The 9,979-nt window shown below is 45.9% G+C and overlaps 1 pseudogene; it reads right to left on the reverse strand.

The window, feature by feature from the left end:
• Window positions 1-9,568: 9,568 nt before the first annotated feature.
• LOC124546263 lies at window positions 9,569-9,686 on the reverse strand (annotated as a pseudogene).
• Window positions 9,687-9,979: the final 293 nt, after the last annotated feature.

Here is a 9,979-nt window from a genome sequence, read left to right on the forward strand (position 1 = left end):
AAAATGATTCTAAGGCGCTATCTTGAGGAACGTCTACATGAATGTATTTTGATCGCCACAATATTCGATCTGATAAATATTTTAGCTCTATGCTACATGCTGGGTAGCAAAACGCATCGGGGCCACTCATTTGGGCTCCTCTAATGACGACTGTAGTTTTTACAGTAGCGTTTTATAGTAAAGTACGTCGAAACAGTTGGATTTATCTAAAAATACACTATCTGATCAGAAGTATGAGACTTGTTAGTGGACATTAAACTGAGATGTGCCTGTTATATACAAGATGTGACTGTTTAAACGTCACTGAGGACATTTTAGATGAGATATCTGATTGTCTGTGGAGGAATGGCAGCACGTTCTTCCTCAAGAACCGGAACCAGGGAAGATACTGGGATCTGGAGCGACGTTCTAAATCATCTCCCAGGAGCTCCTCCGGTTCAGGTCGGAATTCTGGCCAGGCCACTCCATTTCAGGAATGTCGTTGTACACAAACGATTTCCTCAGACGTGGTTCTTAGTGACAAGTCGCATTGCCATGCTAATAAAAACAATCATGTCTCCCAAAAGTTCCTCTTCTCTACGCAGCTCACAATGTGATAAAACGTATACATCTCTCCCAGTATTTAGCGTTTTCTTAAGCATAATTACGGGACCACATTCTAACCGCGAAAAACACCTACATACGGTAACACTCCGTCATCTGTACTTCACTGTTGTCACTTCAGGGGGTCACATGTGACGTTCTCCAGGCATTCACTAAACCCAAAACTTTCCATTGGATTGCCATATGGTACAGCGTTATACATCAATCCAATTCGCTCGTTTTCAGTGATACATTGTCTTGCGATGCGTCATGCGTCGCTTAGCTCTGGCTGCACAACTATGTGGTTCATGAGGAGCTGCTCGATCACTGTGCAAGCTGGACAGTTGGTAGCACTTTGGAACTCACGTGTGGTTCCTTCCGCAATGCTGTAAGTCACTGTCAGTCAATACATGAGTTCTGCCTTGTCTCGGTTTAGCTGTGGCTGTTTCTTCGCGTTTCCAAATCCTATTCACATCATCAAAAATAGATTTCAGTACTGACATGTAGCTGGTGGATTTGTTACTCAGGTGACTTCCAACGACTAGATAACGTACGAAGTCTGTGAGCCCTCGCGACGCACTCATTCTGCTGCGACAACTTCTTTACTGACAAAAGAATGAATACCGCCTTCCTCATTTCACAGTGATAGGTTTTATCAGATAATGTATGCCCGTAACGCATTTATCGTTGCATCAAATACTAGTTTTGTTAACTCCGTTGTGCTGCCACTACTTCGGAAACATGCGATTCGTTAAAAATTAGTGACCGAGGGTTGTTTTCTTTCAATTGTAACTATTCACGGTCTCTGAACGTGCAGCCATGTACAAAATTTTGGGAAGTTTTGAGTGCACAAGTGATACAGCAGAAAGTACTTTATACTGTTCACCCGCAGTGGTCTATCAGGTGCCTCTTCAGAACATCAGGAAACGTAATAGCATCTTCACGACAGTTATATTCGTTAATGAAATTCATAATTAATTATTTACCACAAATTGAAAAGAATAGTAATGTTCACAGCTACAGACTAGAAGGAGAAGTTATCTTAATCGCCTCCGAAAGGTGCAGATCATACAGACTCAAAAGGGAGAAATAAAGATCTTTCTTGAAAATATTGTCTACCACATAACAAAAGAAGATAATTTAACACTTTCATTGGAGGCGTACCAGCGGGCGCAATTTACTTCTCTACTGACAAAGTGCTCTGGCAAATGGATATGAAAAGATATTTCAGTTTCCCTGGAAATTCATTATACGCCTATTACATCATTTCCCTCAGAGCCAGGAAATATTGTTTCGCTTCTGACCTCTCTCCGAGTACATACGGGCTCCACTAAATCCCAGTTCAATTTCATCAACTTCGCAGTACATGCCGCTTAGTTTCATAACTGGTCAGCTCAATCAACTGACGGCATTACTTCCTGCCAGCGTGATTACTGTCTAGTCTAACACTAGCGCTACACGAGAATATCTGCTGTACAGTTACTGCGCGACGACATGATAATACCATACCATACTACTAGCGATATATTGTTTCTTTATTACTGTGTTTCTTGCCGTTTTGGGAACTACAGCACATCTGTTGTACAAATTCTACATCTAAATGTGTACGTGATTACTCTGCAGAGGACAGTTAAGTGCCTGGTGGACGGTTCGTCTAAGAACCTTCAAGCTATGTCTCTAACGTTCCACGCTCGAACAGCACGCGGGAAGAACAAACACCTATATCTTTTCATGCGAGCTCTGATTTCTCTTACTTTATTATGATGATCATTTCTCCATATGGTGATGGGAGAAAGTAGATGCTGAAATTTCTTGAGAAGCTGCCGCCGAAACGAAAAACGCCTTTGTTTTTGTGACTGCCACCCCAATTCCCGTATCACATCCGTGGCCCTCTCTCCCCTGTTTAGAAATAATACAAAACGAGCCGCCCTTCTTTGGATTTTTTCAATGTCCTCTGTCAATCCTACATCATACAGATCCCTTACTGTGCAACAATATTCCAGAAGAGCTGACAACGCGATGTAAACAGTCTCTTTAGTAGACATGTTACATTTTCTAAGTGTTCCGCCAATAAATTGCTGTCTTCGGTTTACTTTCCCCACAACATTATCTATGTGATCGTTTCAAGTTTTCGTAATTGCAATCGCTAAGTATTTAATTGAATTTGCAGCCTTTAGATTTGTGTTAGTTATCGTGTAACTGAAATTTAGCGGATTCCTTTTAGTTGTCATTTGAATATCTTCACACATTTTATTATTCAGAGTCAACTGTCACTTTTCACATCATACAGATATCTTGTCTAAATCATTCTGCAGTTGGTTTTGATCATCTATTGACTTCACAAGACGGAAAGTGACAACAACACTTGCAAGCTATCTCAGAGGGCTGTTCAGATTGTCTCCTAAATCGTTTATGTGGATCAGGAAGGGCTGAGAACCACTTCCTTGGGGAACGCCAGATATTGTATTGTATTGTTTGTTAACTGGGTGCCCAGAAACGACGGAGGGGTTCCGTCCCCGCCGCAGCCGCAGTGGTCCACAACTTAATCCCTCTGCCGCCCCGCACCGAACCACTCTTTCAGGGCTATTGTGGGGTTCGGCCCCCGGTGGACCCCCCCCCCCCCCCACCACCCACCACCCCACCCCCACCCCCAGGAAACGTCTCACACCAGATGAGTGTAACCCCTACGTTTGCGTTGTAGAGTAATGGTGGCGTATGCTTACGTGGAGAACTCCTTTGCGCAGCAAACGTCCACATAGTGTAGTAGAGGCGGAATAAGGGGAACCAGCCAGCATTCGCCGAGGCAGATGGAAAACCGCCTAAAAACCATCCACTGACTGTCCAGTTCACCGGATGTCGACACAAGTCCGCCGGGCGGATTCGTGCCGGGGACCAGGCGCTCCTTCACAATGAGGAAAGCCGTGCGTTAGATCGCACGGCTAACAGGGCGGGCCAACGCCAGATATTACTCCTGTTTTACTTGATGATTTTTCATCAGTTACTACGGGCTGTGACTTTTCTGACAGAAAATGACGAATCCATTCGCTCAACGGAGACGATACTCTACAGGCATGCAATATGATTAGAAGTCGCTTGTGAGAAACGGTGTCAAACCGCCTTCTGGAAATTTAGAAATCTAGAATCAGTTTGACATCCCCTGTCGATAACACACATTACTTCGTGCAAATAAAGAGCCAGTTGTGTTTTACATGAACGATGTTTTCAGGATCCATAATATTTCTTTGTCAATAAACCTTTTTCTTCGAGGCAATTTGTAATGTTCCAGCATACTATATGTTCCAAAATCCTTCTGCAATCCACCTGAAAGATTCGGGCTTTCATTTCGGCGGATTACTCCTATTTCGTTTCTTGGGTATTAATGTGACTTGTGCATCTTTTCAGCTTTTAGGTATGGCTCTTTCGACGAGTGGGCGGTTGTATATGTTTGCTAAGCATGGAGCTTTTGTATCAGCGTATTCTGAAAGGAAAATGACTGATATACTGTCAGGGCCGGGAGCCTTCCCTTCCCTACACCGGGAATATCTACTTCTAATTTATTCATTTGGCAGTTGTTCTTGATTCTAATTTTGGAATATTTACTTCGTCTTCTTTGTTGACGCAATTTCGGAAAACAGTGTCTAGTAAATCCGCTTTATTTTCTCTATCGTCGGTAACAAGCAGTCGCGCAGTGAACGTACTGATTGTGGCTTGTCGCTGGTGTACTTTAGGTACGATCAGAACCTCTTTGTGCTTTCTGTCAGATCTGGAGACAGGATTTTGTTGTGGAAGCTATTAAAAGTATCGCGCACTGAAGTTCGCAAAAGATTTCGAACTTCTGTAAAAGTTCACCTTTCTTGGGGATTTGGCACGCTTTTTTCGTTGCTTCTGCAACAGCATTCTGACTTATTTTACGTATCATCCCTTATTAATTTATTTGGTATATATCTTTCAATAGCCGTCGACACTGTTTCTTTGAATTCAAATCACATCGCTTCTGCGCTTACATGGTCAGATTCGAAGGAGCGGAGACAATTTTTATCTGCTTTCTTAAACAGATCAGATTTGCGTTTATTTTTGGTGGGTTTGATTGTTATGGTATTCAGTCTTGCTACGACCACCTTGTGGCTACTAATTCCTGTATCCGTCATGTTGCTCCTATTTACTCAGAATCACTTGGTGTTAAGAGGTCAATAATGTTCTCGCAACCATTTAACTTGGAACGTGCGCCTGAACTAACTGTTGAAAATAACCTTCTGAGAACGCATTTAGTACGATTTTGGACGACGTTTTATGCCTGTCATCGACTTTAAATACACTCCTGGAAATTGAAATAAGAACACCGTGAATTCATTGTCCTAGGAAGGGGAAACTTTATTGACACATTCCTGGGGTCATATACATCACATGATCACACTGACAGAACCACAGGCACATAGACACAGGCAACAGAGCATGCACAATGTCGGCACTAGTACAGTGTATATCCACCTTTCGCAGCAATGCAGGCTGCTATTCTCCCATGGAGACGATCGTAGAGATGCTGGATGTAGTCCTGTGGAACGGCTTGCCATGCCATTTCCACCTGGCGCCTCAGTTGGACCAGCGTTCGTGCTGGACGTGCAGACCGCGTGAGACGACGCTTCATCCAGTCCCAAACATGCTCAATGGGGGACAGATCCGGAGATCTTGCTGGCCAGGGTAGTTGACGTACACCTTCTAGAGCACGTTGGGTGGCACGGGATACATGCGGACGTGCATTGTCCTGTTGGAACAGCAAGTTCCCTTGCCGGTCTAGGAATGGTAGAACGATGGGTTCGATGACGGTTTGGATGTACCGTGCACTATTCAGTGTCCCCTCGACGATCACCAGTGGTGTACGGCCAGTGTAGGAGATCGCTCCCCACACCATGATGCCGGGTGTTGGCCCTGTGTGCCTCGGTCGTATGCAGTCCTGATTATGGCGCTCACCTGCACGGCGCCAAACACGCATACGACCATCATTGGCACCAAGGCAGAAGCGACTCTCATCGCTGAAGACGACACGTCTCCATTCGTCCCTCCATTCACGCCTGTCGCGACACCACTGGATGCGGGCTGCACGATGTTGGGGCGTGAGCGGAGGACGGCCTAACGGTGTGCGGGACCGAAGCCCAGCTTCATGGAGACGGTTGCGAATGGTCCTCGCCGATACCCCAGGAGCAACAGTGTCCCTAATTTGCTGGGAAGTGGCGGTACGGTCCCCTACGGCACTGCGTAGGATCCTACGGTCCTGGCGTGCATCCGTGCGTCGCTGGGGTCCGGTCCCAGGTCGACGGGCACGTGCACCTTCCGCCGACCACTGGCGACATCATCGATGTACTGTGGAGACCTCACGCCCCACGTGTTGAGCAATTTGACGGTACGTCCACCCGGCCTCCCGCATGCCCACTATACGCCCTCGCTCAAAGTCCGTCAACTGCACATACGGTTCACGTCCACGCTGTCGCGGCATGCTACCAGTGTTAAAGACTGCGATGGAGCTCCGTATGCCACGGCAAACTGGCTGACACTGACGGCGGCGGTGCACAAATGCTGCGCAGCTAGCGCCATTCGACGGCCAACACCGCGGTTCCTGGTGTGTCCGCTGTGCCGTGCGTGTGATCATTGCTTGTACAACTCTCTCGCAGTGTCCGGAGCAAGTACGGTGGGTCTGACACACCGGTGTCAATGTGTTCTTTTTTCCATTTCCAGGAGTGTATGTATTTTTGACAAAATACCGAGAGTGGGTTGAAATGATCGTTGACTATGATTGTATGAGCGGGAACCTTTTTAAAATGATATGCAAGTTGTCTTTAATTTATTCCGCTTACAAAGTATAACCTCTACCCATACTAACTCACAGGAACTATTTTCTTCAATTTCACTACAAGGTAAACCACTTCTGACATTGATCCATCAACTGTATCTTATCATTTCTGAACATGGTTAGTGTGGTGTCACCGCCAGACACCACACTTGCTAGGTGGTAGCCTTTAAATCGGCCGCGGTCCGTAGTATACGTCGGACCCGCATGTCGCCACTATCAGTGATTGCAGACCGAGCGCCGCCACACGGCAGGTCTAGAGGGACTTCCTAGCACTCGCCCAGTGGTAGAGCCGACTTTGCTAGCAATGGTTCACTGACAAATTACGCTCTCATTTGCCGAGACGATAGTTAGCATAGCCTTCAGCTACGTCATTTGCTACGACCTAGCAAGGCGCCATTATCAGTTGCTATTGATATTGTAAAGAATGTACAGACAAGAGCTACGTTCAACATTAATGGATTAAAGTTAAGTATTCCACCAGCTACATCCTTTTTTTCTAGTCTAACTTCCTTGTCCTGTTCGTGAGCTAAAACGCGTGCCTTTCGGCTTCCTCTCATAGTGGGTTGGCTGTCTTGCCAATCCACAACAGTTAGGTCCTTGCAAAAATTTCGGTGAAAATGTCCACTTTTATATCCATAATGATTTGAGCTTCAGTGTTTTCTATGAGCGCTTAAAGCTCTGGTTCTTTTCGAACACAGATACAATGATTTACAACTACAATACCGATTGTTGCTAGGTCTACCTTATTGTGTTTGTCCTGCAACCTTTTAGACTGACGCCATTTCTGTGGTTTCCCAAGACCCTCTACCCTAAATAAACCACCCAGTCCCCTCCACACAACCCCCGCTATCCGTGTAGCCACTTCCTGTATGTAATAGACTCCTGACATATTAAGCGGAATTCGGATACCCACCACTCCATAGCGCAAGTCGAGGAATACGCAGCCTACTCGGTTCTGTACGAAAGGACCAAAGTCTGTTCTGTCGAAGGTGCTAAAAATGATGAGTTCTTCCTCCAACTCTTAAACACGTCTTCACCGCTTCAGCTAGCCTCCCGAAACGAGAGAATAACTCTTCCGATCCAAAGCGACACACTTCGTTAATAGACATGAGCCGGCCGGAGTGGCCGAGCAGTTCTAGGTGCTACAGTCTGGAACCGCGTGACCGCTTTGATCGCAGGTTCGAATCCTGCCTCGGGCATGGATGTGTGTGATGTCCTTAGGTTAGTTAGGTTTAAGTACTTCTAGGGGACTGATGACCACAGCAGTTAAGTCCCATAGTGCTCATGGCCATTTGAACCATATAGACATGAGCCACCACCTGCAGTTGGTTGCACGCTGTACTCATCATGGGATCCGGAAGCAGCGTTTCCATATCTGGAATGACTCTTGCTGGAATGCACAATTTCCTTCCCCTTCTTGACAGCCATATCTCTAAAGGGCCTAATGTTTGAGCTCCCAACTATCAGCGATCCTACTTCCTGTGAATGTCCAGACCTTGCAGGCCGAGAGGTTTCCTCTGGAATGGTGCGAGCGACTACATCTGGCTCACGAATTTTGTCACCCACAGATAGCGCCCGAAATCTGTTCGTCAGATGAACTGGGAGGCCCTCGATCAACCCTGGGAGACCATAGTAGTTGATCCATCGTGAGACGTTCTGGACGTACCTAGGATCCCCACGTCCGGTCTCCGTACAGTGATGATCTTTTGGAACAGCATCAAGCTGTGTGACCGAAACCAACACCGTATGGAGCTATGACAGAAGGGCCACCAACTCAACTTGAATCTGAACACAGCTGTTACAATTCCAATCCATACTAAAGACGGCAGAAGTATATTTTATACAGTAGTCACACAGATAACTGAAAGTATGTCGCTCTTGTTCAAAGCCCGAAAAAATAATTTACGAACGATGAGTGTACTGGCCGAATCTGCTGCAGGAACCCTTTGAGGTGTCTCACTGACGGTCTAACCTACAGGACACAAGGTTGTTTTCGGAAAAAGAAAATTTTGGCATAATGTAATATATTCTGCAAAATAAAACCAATGCGAAATGAATTTAGTGTAAATCGATCAATTACAAGACAGAAACATAAAACCGATATACATACTACAAACTTATTTCTGTTCCAGACGCGTTCAAGATTTAGTGGGCTTCGGAAGGACTTTAGATCTTACCAGTTGCTTGTCGTGCATCGTAAACTGTTGTCTTCAGCTCTATGACTGGTTTCATGCAGTTACCCACTCGTGTTATCCCGTCCAAGACTGTTCATTTCTACATAACTCCTACAAGTAACATACATTTGAACCTGCTTTCTGTAATCGAGCCTAGGCATCCATGTGCAATTTTACAGCGCAATATCTCCTCCATAATCAACTAACGAATCCTTGGTACCTCAAGATGCGTCCTGTCAAACGATTGCTTCAGCCAAGTTATGCTATTTACCTCTATTCTTCCCACTTGGGTCATACTGTAACTAATCTGCTCATCTAATGCATCCTAAACCATCTAATCTTTAACCCTCTTGGTACCCGTCAGTAACGTGCCTCGGTTCTGGTCTAATTTCAGACTTTGCTAGGTTGCTTACTGTTATGACTGAACACAACTTCGGGTGAACGGCGACCGAAATCACCGTAAATATATGCAGAAGTAGCTAACAACAAGGGCTGTTCCGCAAGTACTCCTATTTTCATTCATGGAAACTACAGGAGATACATAAATCACAGCTAAATAGAGGAATATTTCAGGTACAGATTCTCATTTTTCCACATAGGCACCACCATTCGTTATGGACTTTTGCCAACGATGAACCACAGCGTGCAAATCGCGCTTGTAAAAATCGGAACGAGCTTAATCTAACCACTTCCTTACAGCTTTGATAGCAGCATCCGAGTCTTGAAAATGTTCGCCATGTAGGCCTAAAGAGATGGAGGTCTGAAGGCACTAAATCGGGACTTTTTTTTTTAACTCCATCATCAGGCCACCGCCATCCGACCGCCATGTCAACCTCAGCTGAGGAGGGACGTGTGGTCAGCACACCGCTCTCCCGGTCGTTACGATGGTTTTCTTTGACCGGAGCCGCTACTATTCGGTCGAGTAGCTCTTCAATTGGCATCACGAGGCTGAGTGCACCCCGAAAAATGGCAACAGAACATGGCGGCTCGGATGGTCACCCATCCAAGTGCCGGCTACGCCCGACAGCGCTTAACTTCGGTGATCTGACGGGAACCGGTGTATCCACTGCGGCGAGGCCGTTGCCAAATCGGGACTTACGGTGTATATGGTAAGACAGTCCAGCTGAGTTTTGGAATGAGTTGCGTGGTTGCAAAACTGGTGTGGGGCCTGGCGCTATCCTGTTGCACGTGAAATCTGGTCTTTCTCTCCGGCCTTACCTTTGAAGTTCGGACTTTCAGCTTAGTCGGGGTCGTTTTTTAGCGTCCTGAATTGACAGTTTCTCCAGGCTCCGTGACGTCCAAAAGAACCACACCCTGGTTGTTTCAGAAGACTGTGCTCATCACTTTGGCTGCAGACGGCTGTGTTTGAATTTCTTCT

This window comes from Schistocerca americana, chromosome 8 (assembly GCF_021461395.2).
Source record: "Schistocerca americana isolate TAMUIC-IGC-003095 chromosome 8, iqSchAmer2.1, whole genome shotgun sequence".
NCBI classification, from domain to species: domain Eukaryota; kingdom Metazoa; phylum Arthropoda; class Insecta; order Orthoptera; family Acrididae; genus Schistocerca; species Schistocerca americana.